The following is a 17,603-nucleotide window of genomic DNA, read 5'->3' on the forward strand; positions in this document are numbered from 1 at the left end:
GTGCCTATCATATCTCTTGGTGCTCATGGGGCACTTTGCGGGTGGGATATGGGGGTTCTTTTCTTCTGTTTGTCCTCCTCGGCTCTTCTGGTCAGAGAGCGGGGCGCCTCTCTTGTCCGAGCTGGTCCGTTTCACCCGCTCTCCGTTGCCTCCTAGTGTCGTGTTAAAGGAGTCTCGCGCCTCTCTCGGGCCCACACTTTTTCGGGGAAGGTGTGTGGGGGTGTGTGTGATGAACGTGTTCTGCCTCATGCCTTTCTCATGGCCTCTCTTCATCGTAAGGGCCCCTATATGGGTAGGTTATTTATGGCTGTTAAGATCTCGAAATGGCCTGATTTCCCGACACGCTTCTCCCTCTGTCCTCATCTCATTTTGCCCTGCATACACCTCTCACTCTCTCTTTTTTTCTTTACTTCTCCGTCTCCCTCCCCTCTACTTTTTCCTAACACATTTCTTCTTAACGCATTTCCCTCACTACCTTCCGTCCTTCCCCTCACACTACCCATACTCAACCCCTTTCCTGCACCTCGCAATACAACATTTCTTTCCTCTCTCTCCTCCCCCACACACCTCGATGCTCGTTCCCTTTGCTGTCACTGACGTCCCCTCACACACTTTCACGCTACCTTCTCTGCTTTACCAATACATCGGTAATCGGAAATCATTGGTGCAGACTGTAAACTGGCCCCGGGGCCCAGGAGTGACGGGGGCCCCTTGCTCCATAGTAATGGCTCCTTTTTAATCCCCAACCATAGTACTGGGGATCCATTTTCTTTGCTTGCAGTAAGGCACTGGCACCCTTCTATGCCATTGCACTTCATTCTCTTTGCTTTTGTCTTTACAAACTCCATTTTCTTCCTCCTTTCCACCCTTTTACTTGCTTTTCTTTCTTATTATTCCCACACCCTATCCCGACTTTCCTTTCCCCACACATTAGTACACAATCTTATAGGTAATGCAGGTAACTATCTACCTCACTCTCTATCTCACTACCTCACTCTCTATCTACCTCACTCTCTCTCACTACCTCACTCTCTATTTCAATACCTCACTCTCTCTATCTCACTACCTCACTCTCTCTCTGCTAATGCAATAGGTATCACATATGCAAAAAAAAAGCTAATGCCAATAGAAATGACAATGCCATTTATTTAGGGATACAAAAATGATAAAAAAATAATGAGCAATACCAATAGCTCTACCTATAATATTGCCAAGACCATTGCATTGTAAATGCTTGTTAAAGAATTGTAATGGAGCACGCAGAATACCGCAGTGCAATCTGGCACGCCTCTTTCGATAGAATTTGTAAGCAGGCTATCATGTCTATAGTAGAAATGTCCTGCAACCGACTTAATTGCCTATTATGTTGACAATGGAGGAACTGTGGCACATCTGAAGTGTCTAAAGCTAGACCTGCAATTTAGAAGCTATAATACATATGTACAAACCAAAACTGGTAACTTCGACCTCATCATGAATAACCAAGCATTCTTGTGTTGAGTTTAATTTGTGGCCACATCTTTATTCATTGTCCTCAGTAATATGGCCTCACTGATCTTTGTTTACAAGTAACGAGGGTGTTTCAAATCAAATTGAAAATGAAGATATTATGATTAAATTAAACAAATCATTCTAGGTGATTCAACATATTATTAAGCCCTTCCATAAGTGCTTTCCCTGTGCTACCGAAGACACTTCATTTTCCTTCCACCAATGCAAACGTGCTCTCACCTAGCTTTATTCGTAGCTAAACTGTGGCTAACAGATTGTACCCTAATTTCATTGATCAAATCATATATTAATTTATTAAACAATAATTCTCTTAGCAAAGCCTCTCCTAGCAGAGCTAAACTACAGTAGCTGCTTAACTAACACCCTCCTCTTCTTGTACAAACAATGCAAGTGTCATTCAAATATCTAAATCGAATTTAAAGTCATGAAGGTCATTTCTCTGCCGTGAACAAAAGCAAATACTTCAAAGTTTCTTGGTCAAAGGTTTTATGAATCACATATTTGCTGGGTGTGTGCCCTCCTGCTGAACGTCATCTGTTTACATTTTCCATCTTTTCCAATTTACTTACTTCTCCTCTCGTTTAAACTTCATAATTATTTATTAGCTGGAAAACCGATGCATTTCATAAGAATAATCCCGTATTCATCATGACATTTCTGTATTTTCCTATGATGCTGGGTTAATGAAATGCAAGGGAAGGATGGAACTTTATTTGACTCTTGAAAGTCTCACATCGAGTTCATGTTTTTCAAGAGCAAACCATTTTCGTCAACATTGGTGTGAGTTTGTTGGCACTCAAAATAGCAGCTGTGAATGAGTGAGTGAGTGAGTGTGCGACTGTTTGAGTGAGTCCATCTCAAAGCAACAGGAGCAAACTACCAATGCAAAATTGTTGCTTGGAAAACACATTATATATACTTTGGTTCTGGCTAAGGTGGTTTAATAAATGATGAGGGAAAAATATAGCTTATTAAATGAAATTGTGATTTAAGCTTCTGTTGAGACAGATAGCAAATGAAAAATGTAATGATGGAATAGGAGGAGTAAATAAATGAAAACCTCAGCTTGGTTCTGCCCCAGTTTACCTACTATTAACATTGACACAACACGAAAGAACTAATCAACAACTTCGTTTTTCAATGGACCACAAATCCCAAGAAGTTACCCTAAACTCAACCTTCCTTCCACCTAAACGTCAATGTAGCTAATATTTTAAATGATTCCAGACATTCATTGATCTGAGGTGATAGAGTTGGGGCAGAGAAGGGTACTTGGTTACATGCTGGTCAATTTTTCAAAACTGTCTTGCAGGTGTTTAATCCGTGTCTGCATCTGAAGTTCCAGTTTAGACACAATTTTGTGAAATTTCTAGGGGTGTTATTGTGGATTGATTGATTTTAAAGGGCCCTTTGTTGATTGCATGTCTTGACAGCACCCAGAGGTGGTTCATGTGTTTTTCCTTCTCGTACAAGGTGCTCCCAACCAGCCAAAACTGCCCTTCCTAAGATCTGTTGACACTTGAGATATATTGCCTGTCCAGATGTGAGTCAAGCATGAAAGATTTGAAAAATCACTATCTGTGCACCTGGAAGTATGTAATTCCATGCAGGGCCCATTTTAAGCATGCCTGTAACATTTATGACATAAATTCTTATAGACCATGCTACTTTGCCCCAAAAGCCTTTGTTGTCCAGAGTTAAAACACATTAACTAAGATAATTTTACCTTTAAATGTACCGAAAATTGTTCCAAAAAACTGGCAAGCTCTGTCTCCCAAACTCCTTTTTTTAATACACATGATAGTTTTGCATGGTCTGAAGTGGAGGTGTTGATCGGCTCATAAGAATGAAAGCATGAAAGTTAAAACTTTTCACAAATACTTGAGCTCATTTCAGCTGTAACAAAAAAAAAATTAAAATATGAACCTGTTGCTCTGTAGGCTACTCAGTTTCAGCACTATTTTTAAGTGCCATCAGGTGTTATATGCCATGCTCAGCAGATGGAGAATGCAGTTCCATCACACCACATTATTTAACCAGAGTGCAAGAGAGACTTGCTGATGACAGGTTTCTTGGGGCCTACTTACAAAGAGTTGTGATAGGGGCCATTAATAAGAAAAAGTCAGTTCAGTCTGTGCTTTCCATTAAAATATATTGCACTATTAGAACATTGGAATGTTGGGAGCTCCATTGAAAACAATGGAGTGCTCCGGGCTTCTAATGGCAGGTAGAAGCCCGGAGCGCCAACATTCCAATGTTGTGTTCACAGCTGTTGCTGAGAACAAAAGGCCTCACGGAGCCCGAGGGGATTTCAATCCCCTTGGGCTCAGTGAGGCCTTTGTTTTATTTGTTAGAACATTCTGCCCTCTAGTGGCAGAATATTCTAATAACCTTATAGCCCTCCGTAGCTGGGCTATACCTCCATTAAAGTCCTGGTCCCTTGTTACAGGCCCTTGCCTTTGGCTCGTGCGTTTAACGCTGGAGCGGGCCTTTAATGGCCGGTATAGCCTGCTATTATGGCCTATAATGCTATAGTAGACTGTTTTGGAAATTTATAGGAGAACATATATATTTTGTGACTGAATAACATTCATCAAAATAGAAGTGAGAAAGTATAGGGATAGAAGGGAGAGTCCTCACTGAAAATGAGAAACAAAAAAATAACCAACACCCTATCTAAATCTTGTTATAAAATAACAAGTTCTACAAGTCAACAATCCCCGTATTCCAGGGGAGGGACACTGTAAAGTGAGCCGTGAACTTTGCTGCACTAATCACGTCATTCCTTGTGTGCAGGTTAGAAGTCAATGACCGCATATGCCATGTGGGGCCACAATGAAGTTTGCTGCTGTGTCGATTAGGCCTTAGCTGCTGTGCAGAGAGAGGGCAGTGACTCCGTATGCCTGGCGGGCCAATTGGAAAAGACAAGGAGCGTGGACTGGTCGAGACTGTCATCGAGAGGGGTAGGCCGCCGTGGTGTCCAGCACCAGTAGCTTCACATCATCCCTCCCCACCTTTTGGAAAGATCTCAGAAAACTTACCGGGATCGGAGGAGCATTGAGGACCCCCAACATGGATGTCGTTTAGGGGCCACCAGGGGTCCTAGCTGTGATCCAGAGCTCGCCCCTTCAAATCATGTCCCCTGCCTCTGCGACCCCTGGAGTCAGAGATAGCAAAATCAGTGCCATGAACACAGGAGTGACTCTGTCCTTATTTTCTGTCCATTTTTCGTTATACTGATAGTGAATAACATTGTATTATTGACTCTTAATGTAATTGAAAATGGGGACCAATTAGCTGGAATAGGACCATTTGTGGCAGCTAAAGTGAGTAAAACATGCTTTTAAATGTTCCATTGTGTACATGCTTGTGGGTGAGAGTGTGTTTATGTGAGAAAGCGTGTGTATGTGTGAAGAAATGTGAATGTATGTGTAAGCGGGCATGTGTTTGCGGGTCAGTGACAGGTAGTGAGTGAGAATGTGTGAGATTGAGTGTCAGAAAGTATGAGCGAGTCATAACGAGTTAAAATAAGTGACTGCAAGTGAATGAGTGAGAATGAATAAGAATCTGTGTAAGGGAGTGTTAGTCAGTGTAAGTGAGAATGAATGAGTGTGAGTAAGTAACTGTAAGTAAGTGTGAGTAAGAATGTGGTGTTAGGCTAGCAAGTATGTTTCTGGCTCTGACATACTAACGGTAAATCTTGCCTTATAGAGATACCCAATATCAAATAAAGAACTGGCATTCTTGAGGTAATTCTTAGCATGAGAGACACCCGTGACAAAATACTAGCACTGTCACACTAGAGATAATTCTCGGCATAATGGATACACATGGTAAAATACTGGTAATGGTGTACTAGAGGTAATTCTTTGCACATGTGAAACCCGTTGAGAAATGCTAGTACTAGCACATTGTGGCTAATTCTTAATACAAAGGAGAACAACCTGATTTAGAGGAGGGGCAAACATGACAAAATGCTGGCCTGAACATACTGAGGACATTTTTCATAAGGGACACCTCTTATATATTGATGGCATAAATGAAAAATGCTGGCACTGGCAGCATATTGAGGCACCCATGGCATATGGGGTCACCCATGACAAAATGCTAGCCCTGGCACAATAGATCATCTTTTTGAAATATGGTGGCATCCATAGCACTTTTAAAAAAACATTGGTTCAACTGGGGGGTGTCAGGTTTACTTGGTTTGGCACCCAATTCAGGAATTTGACTTTTTAATCAGTGCCCTTTCTGAGCCTATGGCCTTTAAGTAAATTTATGTGAAAATTGTTCTTTAGAATGCACTGTTTGACCACATTCTTTCAAAATGAGAGAAACTCCCTAGTAGTAGGCTGGCTTTCTTACTCTGCGCACTCACTACAATTCAGGGCGAGTGTTATATCCCAGACCTTTCAAAGATCAAGTCAGCAACAAAATATTGATGGTATCTAAAATAGACCTTTGTCTGTGTTTTGTTGTTATATTAATCATGTGAAACTTCCCCAATGTCAATTATTGTAATGTTATCAGGGTTAAGGTTAAATTACATGACTTCCTGGAAATAAATCAATGTCAAGAGTCATATGACATCACTTCCTGTGATGTTATTAAGATCAAAGGGCATTTATGTCACTTCCCTGGCATTTTGGTGAATTGACACCCATGACCCCCAGCCGTATCCTCTGCAGAACCGGGTGTGAGGAACTCAATGACTCCCCACCACTGCCTCTCCAGGGCTGCACGTGAACAACTCATGTGAGACAGCTGCTGCAGCTTCAGTGCCTGCAAAAAGGATTGGAGACTCTAATCGTGCAGGTCCTGCTGGTGCAGATAAAATTTAATTGCATGGTAGACTGCCCCGGGGAATCTGCCTGCCATATAGTGCTTAGGCTCTGGAACATTTTTGACTTTAATAGGAGTCAGAGTGGGACCCCTAAGACGCAGACTACTAGTGGGGCTTAACCTAAATGTTGCCTATAGTGAATGGGGTTTAACCACTAACGGGGGGAAGTGGGACTCAGGAACTTGCCTATTAAAACACTAGAGCCTGACCTCAAGGTACTGTGTGTATTGTTTGTGAATGCTGTGTTTTACTTTGTGTTAGTATATAAATACTCATTTTTTCATAGAAGCAATAACTTGACTGGGCAATAATTTGTTTCTGCTTCACTTCTCTTTAGTTGTGAGCCTGTGTCAACCTCCCTGTGTCTAGTTCCCCCTGAAAAGCCTTAGACTGCTCGAACCATGCTAGAACTGAGAATCAAATGCTGAACTGGGCCCAACCCCCATGGTTGTGCCCACTTGCTCCTGCTTGTCCCTTGGGCCTCTGAACGGGGTTCTGACAAGGACATCCAGGCACATTTAAAAACAAAATATCTAGCTCAAATAAGTTCAAATAAAATTATCGAGCCTAAGTGTTCTTCTAACAAAAACATATATATTTTTTAAACGTAACTTGTAAAAATAATGTTGTTAGTCTCATTTTTAATTATGGTTATTTGGTGGAATTATGTCAGTTTCATCTCAGACAATGATCTATGTGTAATTGCGTCAACATTACTGGCAAGCACTGTCCTCCCACTCTCAGATAAGTCCTTGTATCGCATTAAGTGAAGGGTGGTAGGATTACATTATGTAATAGTGAAGTACTGCCAAAACACTGCTTAATGCAGTGACTCAAGCAGATGGAGTCTGGCAGAGGTACAAGAGCAGTATGCCGCAGCACCATGATTTTAAGCCATTTCACTTACCTTTTAAAACACAGGAAAGTGGCGGCTATTCACAGAGAATATAGGGTCCCTTATTGTGAGACACACAGTAGCCACATCTGTGCCCAAAGTATAAAGTGTGAGTTCATACACAGGATGCCCTCATTGTGAGTGGCTAATTAATCTTGATGGGGTGGTTAACAGGAGTTACTAGCTCTATTAGCATTACAAGTCCAGTGAAAAGCCTACAGGTTATGAGTTTTGTCAACTGGGCTCTATGTCTGCATAAAGAATGTGAAATGCCCTGTTGAAAAACAGCATTGAAATGCTGAAGAACATGTGAGAATTGGTGCACAAAAATCAGTTCTAGCATGTAATTCCCCTATTATCTTGAAATCAACAGTAAACATCCAGGATTACCAATACTTACGGCTTCAGTATTTCCTGGGAGCGGATGTTGCAAGTTGATTACCAGGCCACCTACAATAGATACATATTGGGATTTTATGATCACCGCTAGCAATAGGTCAAGATACATTTTTTACTTCTATGTTTCTGACCCCTCCAGAGTGCAGGCACAGGTAAATATTGGTACCTACAGAGAGTCCTGTTTGGACAGATAGAGGCACAGCAGAGTGATCTAACTGTATGCACTCTGCAGGCAGCCATAAAACAATACAGCTGTAACAAACAGAAATATCTGTCATAAGGGCCAGTACGAGTGTTTCAGGCTGACACTCAAGTTTCCCAATTCCATGAGCAGTTCATCCAGTCCAGGCTTTTTCTATGCATTATGGGACTTGTTGCCTTGATCATAACATTATTTATTCACCATCTTAACTCTCTCTATAAATTTGCCACTATAGGTACCAGAATTCAAAACTTGGACTGGATGAGCGAGTTGAGAAATTGGAGGATTATGGTTGCCACCCAGATAGCAAGAATATTGCATGAACGATAATTTTAGCAGATAGGTGCTCATAAAGCTTTCAGAGCCTAGTCTAGCACCCTGAGTTTACTTACTCAACCACAACACCAAGCCCCTTACAAATGTGTTGTGTTCTTTGTACCCTCCAATGCATTCTGCTACTATCCACATATGCATGCCAGAAGACCAGCTGCCTTCATAAGCCATAAATTGTTGTGGTGATTTTGTTGTGTTTACATGTGTCACAAAGAGAAAGCTCCTCCTGCTTCTCCCTGATAGGGACCTGTGGGGCGGTAAGGAGGAATTTGTGAAGGTATCTCTGAGGTATTTTGCCATATTATGGCAGCCTTGCACTGGGAGTTAACACATCATGGTTTTCACACCAGGCCATATTACATTGCATGGCAAGTGTTTTTGCTTTTCTATCAGGAAAATATATATTTATAAAACAGTGGTCTGCAAACGTTTTTGTTCGGGCCCTCTAAGCAAAATGTTTGAAAGTTGGGCCCCCCTCCAAAATATTATAACTGTTGGGGGGGCAGAGGGACAAGGCTGAGTGCTTGGATTATTAGATCATTTTAGGGGTACTTTTTCTGCAGCTCACAATCCACATTAAATGTGAGATGCATAAAAAGAGAACCAGTGATTGACCCAAATAGACTGCTCCCCATGATTGGAGCGTTTTAAGCCTCTTGCCATCCTGGGCCCCAGTTCAACTGCAACTGCTGAGTAGTCATAATTGTGACTCCATGGGCCTCTAAGAGCCCGGGCGCCATTGCCGTGGCACTTGGGTCACTAATAACTACTGCCTTGCAAAGTGAGCTCGTTCCTCTGCCCTTTCTTAAAAACATGGCTCGCATCTTGCCAGCTACCCTTCCCTGCCATCTCTCTGGGACTAAACTGAGGTGTCTCCTCTGCTTTAATTTTCACCTCCCTTGAGCCATTCTCCATGACTTAAAGCCACACTGGCACAACAAGTGAGCACTGGGCCCTAATGCAAGCAAGGAAGGATAGTAAGACTGCCATGATTAGGGTTTAGTTGGCTTCTCATACTGCTAGGTCCTGATGCTAATGTACCTGCAGCACCAATGACCATTTTTGCCCTTTGTGTTAAAAAAACACAGCAAGGGTGACCTGACTTTAATGCTAGCAAGGACAATGGGCGCCCACTCTCTTTTTTCATATTAAGGCAGTCATTATTGGTGTACTGTCACCACTAACACCCTTGGCCCCAGTACCTGCCGTACTAATGATAACAATAGCGCTTTGAAAAAAAAAGCCCCCGTATGTCACCCATACCATCTCTTTGAAGGAAGCTATATCTGCCAATTGTAATCAACAAAATGAGCCCCCACATAGTACCCCTTCTTCTGGGCCACATCTTTGGCAGCATCCATGGAACAAGCTCCTTTCCACTTTCTCCTGAGCCGTTACTCTGAGGTCCCAGGAATCTGGAAAATTAGGGCTCTGCATCTAAATGCAGTGCTGGTGTTCCTCGCTACCACCCCTGGACTCACCTTTTAGACAAAAACAGTTTCCCCTGAACCGTTAATGCTGACCTTGAGGTGCCTCTGCCAAAAAGGGAAGGGGAGGAGCTACAGAGATTTAAAGAAGAAAGAGGCATTCATAACGGTCTTTAATTGATGGAGTCACTTGAAGCTTCATGATAACAAAGGTTTATTCTGTTAAATTGGCAATGTAAGTATTTGATAAGCTGAGTTCTGGAGAAATGCAGACACAAAAATGTTTGCTTTATGTAAAGTATGATAACTTAGTGATAAAATATAGATTTTGAAAGCACTTGTTTTATCTCAAATACTACATTATTTTGCGGCAGCCTAGTTTACACTGTGTTCAATACTATTTTATGATAATGACTGTTAGGAATTGGGGTCTCTAGTTTGCAGAGGTAGGTACCTTTGTCCAAATAGGGACCCTTGCTTCTAGTCATGGTAAGGAGGATACACTCCTAAAATAACCCCTGCTCACCCCCCTGGTAGCTTGCGTGAACAGACAGGCTTATCTCAGAGGCAGTGTGTAAAGCATCTGTGAACACATACGGTAACACAGTAAAAACACTGCAAATGGACACAACACCAGTTTAGAAAAATAAGTTATCTTTATCTAAAAAACAAGACCAGACGACAAACGTTCACAATACAGTATTAAAAAATATCCTTAAAAATAGGTTATTCACTCAAATAAAGTTCCTAGTAACAAATAACTCCACTTGGAGTTATAACGACGTCGAGACCGGTGAAAATCCCAAAGTACGGATCCGGCCATGAGGTGCGCGGCGTCGGGCCCACAAAGAACAGTACCTTGGAAACGATGAAAGCACAGACGGTGCATGGCGTTGGGGGGAGGTGATGCTTTGTTGGAGCCGCGCGGTGTCGGTTTCTCACAACCCCAGGGGAGGTGAGGCCTCTGTTCCTTACTGCAGTGCAGGGGAGGTGAGATGACGGTTCCTTAATGCGTCTGGGAGGTGACGTCACGATGGTGCCGAAGCCTCTGTTCCTTACGATGGTGTGCTGTTGATGGATTCAGGAGTCACCCACATCGAGGATCGGCTCCACATTGATGAAGTCAGCTTCAGAGTCGATGCAGCACAGCATTAGGCCTCGGGACAACGCCACAAGTCGGGGCAGTGCGCTGTGCTCCTCACGAGCGGTGCCCACAGCTTCGGTGCAGGTTACAGCATCGCTCGCCGGCGTCGGTGTTGCAATTTCCTTCCTTGGCAGCGGAAACAGCAGGTCCAGATGCAGAGAGACAGAAGGGGTAAAGTCTTTGTGTCCCTGAGACTTCAGAACAGGAGCCAATCTCAGTTTCAAGCCCTTGGAGATCTTTTCTTCAAGCAGGTAACAAAGCAAACAGCAAAGTCCTTTTTCTCCTTTCCTTGGCAGCAAGCAGTCACTGCAGGCCAACCCCAGACAGCAAACAGCACAGGGGGCTCTTCTCCTTGGTAAAGGATCCTCTTGATTTCCCAGAAGTGATCTAAAAGTCTGGGGTCTGGGCCCCTCTTTTTATACACCAAAATCCTTTGTTCTCTGAAGGCAGAGAGTGTCTGTACCGATCCAAAACCAGTTCTGTCCTCACTGGTGCATCTTCCTGGCAGGAGGTGGAGACCGCATTGTTGAAGGCAGACCAGGCCCATTCAGGTGAAAAGGAAATCTCCTCCCCCTACTCAAAATGCAGCCCAGGTCTATTCAGCCCAGCCCTGACTCATTAGACTTCTGGAGCCACTGCCCTCCTACAGCCCCTGTCATCCAAAAGCCAGACATGCAGTACAAAAACCTAGCAGAGGCACACTGGATGGTTAGGCAAGAAAATACCTACTTTCCAAAAGTGGTATTTTCAAACAGAATGTAAAAATCACCCTCACTAAAAGATGTATTTTAACATACTGAGTTCAGGCATTCTAAACTTTACTTTTCTATCTTGTTCCTAGGGTCAGTTATGTTAATAAGATGTTATAGTGAAAAATGAAATTGGCAGTATTTCACTATCAAGACATGCCACCCACATCAGGGCGTGTCCTACCCTTCACATACAATGCACCCTACCAACAGGGGTACCTTGGGGCTACCTTAGGGGTGACTAATATGTAGAAAAGGGAAGCTTTAGGTACTGGCAAGTGTGTGCACTTGCCAAGTCGACATGGCAGTCCAAGACTGCACACCGGCTTTGAAATAGCAGGCCTGAGTTCACATTTTACAAACTTCTCCTGTGGGTGGCACAATCAGTGCTACAAGCCCACCAGCAGCATTTGATTTACAGGCCCTGGGCACACATAGTGCACTGTACTAGGGTCTGACAAGTAAGTCAAATAAGCCAATCATGGAACCACTAATCCATAATAATAATTTACAAAGGGAGCATTTGCACTTTGGCACTGAAAAGCAGTGGCAAAGTGCCCAAAGTATTTAGACCAGCAAAAATGGAGTCCTATACAAAGTAAAACACAGGAGGTAAAGGCAAAAAATGGAAGGGAGACCCATGCCAATGGTGCCAGGTCTACTAATGACTTACATATTACAGTGATTTCTGTCACAAGCTGGGAACCCATAGCACAATAAACATACATGTCAATATTCCCCAATGCACCAAATATGATCCAATTCTGTGTCTTTGTATTCTCACACACACAGATATCTGCAGAATAAGCATTACCAAATGAGTATCTAAACGTGAAAGAGTGGATTTCCCACTGATTAGTTTAACTTGCATTTATTGCTTATTTATGCTATTTGTGTGTTATTTTATATACAGTTTTCTGAAAGTAGAAGAAAATACAGTATTTTTTTTCATTTTAGCCTCCTCTTTGACCCTGCCACCACACTCAATGACCCCCACCACCACAGTGATCAGGTTCACATTTTCCATGCTTTTTTATGCAATTCAAGGCTGCTTGTAAACAAAGGCATACTAGAAATGTGCCAAATCTACAAGGTGGCGCTTCGTGGCCATTGTTATGCGCCCCCCCCCCCCCCCATGGTCCTCCAGCCCCACAGTTTGAAGACCTCTGGTTTAGAAAGATTTATATTTTAGAGATTTATTAATGAAATATAAATATTAAAAATACTTTAATTAAAAATATATATTAAAATTGATTTCTTTAATTGTAAAAAAGTTCCAAAATTAAATTTGAAGCTAATTAGAAAATTAAAATGTTATTTAAATATTTTTGATCTCTATAAATAATTTAAATTGGAGGAAAGTTAATATTAATTAAATACTAAACGAATGGAAATAATTCATTTTAAGGTGAAGTTAAAAGAAAATGAATTAAAAAAATATATATTATTAAGTGTATGTACTTTAAAAATATATATTTCAATGTATATGTAAATAGTCTTTAGAATCTATTATTTAAAAATATCTATCTATCTATCTATCTATCTATCTATCTATCTATCTATTCACTGACAAAAACAAAGATTACAGTGGAGTTTTATGTAGGTTTTCTAGTAATAATAAAAAACACAATTTTAAAACAATAACCCACTGAAATTCATTTGTTATTCATAACTGACATAAGCATAACTTGCACCGCTTTAAATTTCAGGTGTCCTCAGTGAGTAAATATGTGAGATCATGACTGGTGTACCATTGCGGTGCATGTTATATTTATGTTAGTTACAAAACTGTATTTCATACTATTAGAAGATCTAAGTTTAACTTCACATTACTTTTTCTATTTTCTGTTTACTGCAATTTTTTTAACAGAAGTTAAAATCTTAGTACTTTACTCATGTGTAAGTCCACTTATTTCTCTAAATTGGGATTTTTTTACATAATCAAATATCATTTTACAATACATTTGCGCGCCTTCGGTGGCCACCCCTTGTGGATGGCCAACCCTTCACTGGCAGCCTGGCCCTGTGTCCAACAGTCCATGGGAGGCCAACACCTCCAATAAACAGTCAACCAGATACAGACCACCACCCATATGTTCTCTTTCTTAACGTTTTTTGGGTGCACTAGCTCACAATGGGACTCCATCAGGACTGTGCCGAACGCAAGGGCTAGGAGGGTCAGAGTATCCCTACCTTGCCCACTTGTATGTTTTTATATAATTTTTCAGGACCATTTCATCTTTCAGAGCTTGTAAAAGAAAAATCTTTCACAATGATACAGCTGCACATAAACCACTAAACAGCATATCAGACAGGCGCATCCTTACAGGCTCATCCTTGATGCAAGCATCCTTTTTTAAAACCTATTCTACGGTGTCATTGTAATGCATAAGAAAACCAAATTTTAGAAAACATGTTTCCGTACAATTCCTTTTGCATTTAAAATGTACTTATAATACTTATAATAATGCAGGCTATTGCATAAACACATTTGAAAAATTAACACATTATGCCCAACAAAAAAACATTTTTCTCAAAACATTGACAGATGTACCCACAGTCTTAGGCAAACAATCAAATAATAAACAGATGAATTTCAAAATGCGATGCAGCGCACACTACGAAATTCGTTTTATTTATTTGATTGTTTACTTACCTCCAATTATCCATATTCCGGTTTTTAGTACCCCCCCAAACTGCCCCTCCCCCGCCCCGCCTTTCTGCCCCACGGAACTCCCTCCACAGTCCGCGGCTGCCCCACACGCATTCAGCACAGACGTCACTGGATATGTGACCCTGGTAATAAAAAGGAGTCGAGCGCACATGCCCGTACCCACTTCCACTATCTATCTGTGTCCGTGTGTTCATTATCTGTGCATGATACTGCCCATGGGCCGTACCACATTACATTGTGCTGTGGACAGCGTATGCAACCATGTCACCTCTGGCAGTGGGGAAAAGTTCTGTTATGTAGCTGCTAGATGCATGGCTATCACAGGTGGAAGTCTACTTTACAGAGCATGAATATTGATGAAGGTGATGTTGCATGTTGTGTGTAGTGTTAGATATGTGTACATAGCAAAAAGTTTTCAAAAAAGCTCTCTAAGCATAAGAGGAGTCTCTCATCAAACGCTGTAGAGAGAATGACTAAAATGGGTGGGGTCCTCCAACTGTTACAATGGGAAATGTTATGAACCAATCAAATGCTTTTCTTTAAGGTCACATGGCAATCGCACACCGAGCGCGCAAGGAGGCCGCACCCAACGCGATTTTGAGAAAATATATTTACCATAATATAAGTTTATTACAGTTAGAAATATATAAATGTTTAAAATATTTTAGATTATCGCTTGTTCTCATATACACTTTAAACTTATTTAGATATAGTTTTGAGACAAAAGAAAATGAGGGAATGGTGTACCCGGTGCGACACCATACGTCTATGACGTAACACAGGGCCTGGCAGCGTGCACTCGATACATACGCAACGCGCAGCGGGCGTGACCCCATACATACATGATGTAAGGCGCTGCTTGGTACTGGGTACCCGTCGCATACCAAAGTAGCAGCTGGTGCGACCACATAAGTATATGATGTTACGCGGGATGCGGTGCCACGAACCCGTCGGATAAGAAATGCGCATCTTTTCCGAGTTTAGCAATATTGCGGATAGGATTCGCGTGCTGATGGAGCCTGGTACGATATAGATACTTGTTTTTTGAAGATATAAAACATTACATATTTTTTAAATTGATTAAAAAAAGGATAATAGAGTTCCAAAATATTACACACAAAAATAGAACAAATATAGGTTTTATAAATATTAAAATATGAAATTAACATTTAAAAAACTTTCAAAATTCACTGAAAAAACCATAGGTTTTACAGACGTTATAGTTAGGAATTAGCATTTAAAAAACCTTTGAAATTCACTGAAAAAACCATAGGTTTCAGAGACGTTATAGTTAGTTGGACATTTGACTCATATAAAACCAGAGAAATTCGCCCGTTCTAGTTAGTTGAGCTAACTATAACTCGCGCGCCCGCAATGCACTGGTGATGACGTCACATATTACATCACTCATGACATGGTCAGTGACATCACTGATGACATCACTGATGACATCTCAAATGACATCACTGATGACATCATCCACGTGATAATCTGATGCACATACTGATGGCCTAATATAAACTTTGATACACGCACTCTAAAATACAGACTACTATTTTTGAAACCATACACACAACAATGCCAGATACTACATACCACCCACTATTTCCTAGGTCTACACTCACATCCACTCACTTATACATGCAGTTACTCATCAATACAGTACTATAATATGCACTCATACACCTATACATACAGTCACAGTCCGCCACTCATCCATAGAGTTACTCACACACCTAGTCAGTCATGCAAAGAATCAATCACATACCCATTTACTCATGTATACAGTTATACACACCAACTGTATTATGTATACACACACCACATCACTTATTTATGCAGATACTAACACATACTTACTGTCTTATACAATCAGTGATACAAGCAGACACTCTTTTATACACCCACTCTTCAAATAACTTACTCTCACGTGTAGTCATTTATATACTCCAACACTCACATATACTGCCTTAAAACATATGTAGTTACTCACACATATACCAGTGAGACATTCATTCACTCACGAACACACCCATACACACACTAACTCACCCACAAAGCCCTTCCCAGATGCACTTCTTTATAATCCACACATCCAGTGAATCACCCACTCAGACATGTATGCACAGAGTCACACCCCCCCCCCCCCCACCCACCCATACAGACACTCAGGCACCCATACAGATACTCAGACAACAAATCAATAACCCATATAGACACTCATGTAGCTACTCACCAACCCATACAGCCGCTTATACACCAACTGAGACACTAATACAGACTTTCACACAGTTTAGTCACTAACCCATACATTCAGTAACACATGTTCAATCACTCACTTATACAGTCAGTCACGCACCTACTAAATAATCCATTCAGGCACTTGTAAATCCACTCTTTCTTCAATACACCTTGGCATAGATATATATGAAAAATATTTAAACTTTACAGAAACACACATTCACTGGATGATGTCATCAGTGATGTCATTTGAGATGTCATCAGTGATGCCATCAGTGATGTCACTGACCATGTCATGAGTGATGTAATATGTGACATCATCACCAGTGCATTGCGGGTGCGCAAGTTATAGTTAGCTCAACTAACTATAACGGGCGAATTTCTCTGGTTTTATATGAGTTAAATGTCCAACTAATTATAAAGTCCCTGAAACCTAAGGTTTTTTCAGTGAATCTTTATATATATATATATGTATATATATATATATATATATATATATATATATATATATATATATAGATAGATAGATAGATAGATAGATAGATAGATAGATAGATAGATAGATAGATAGATAGATAGATAGATAGATAGATAGATAGATAGATAGATAGATAGATAGATAGATAGATAGATAGATAGATAGATAGATAGATTTCGAAATCACGGAGTATCCACTGCAAAGATGCGTTTCGACCACAGCCGTGGTCTTGTTCACATGACCTCTTCTTGGGTCATACACTTATTTAAAGGTACATGCATCAGCATAGTCACTGCATGATGCATCACTAGACATAGAAGAGTTAAAATACAAAGTTGCAAAGTGAATATAGATGCCTGGAAACACTTGACAATCTGTTAAAGTGTTAATTAAATACTTATTAACATAACTGTCTGATTCCTTAATGCAAGAAATCATTTACATTGTACTATAGATACTGTTTTTTTGACATGTGTGAATTTTGCATAAAGTTTCTTAGATGCAAAATCTTTCTAACTTTCTCAATTCTCATGGCTCACAATATAGAGGCAGACAGAGAAAAAATAGCAGAGTAAACGAGGCTTATAGGCGTTTGTAAGTGCGTCTCATGTTACAGTAAGTAAGTACATTTAACTGTGGCAAGGAAACTGTAGAAATGTTACATTTTGAGAAAAAGTAAATGTGACTGGTCACATGTATCGTGATC

At 40.9% G+C, this 17,603-nt stretch overlaps 1 protein-coding gene across 1 annotated transcript in view; it reads left to right on the forward strand.

The window, feature by feature from the left end:
* FGF18 (fibroblast growth factor 18) overlaps positions 1-17,603 on the forward strand; it is a 742,080-nt gene that overhangs the window by 254,151 nt on the left and 470,326 nt on the right. The gene's annotated exons all lie outside the window — the stretch shown is intronic.

Source organism: Triturus cristatus, chromosome 7, assembly GCF_964204655.1.
Source record: "Triturus cristatus chromosome 7, aTriCri1.1, whole genome shotgun sequence".
NCBI classification, from domain to species: domain Eukaryota; kingdom Metazoa; phylum Chordata; class Amphibia; order Caudata; family Salamandridae; genus Triturus; species Triturus cristatus.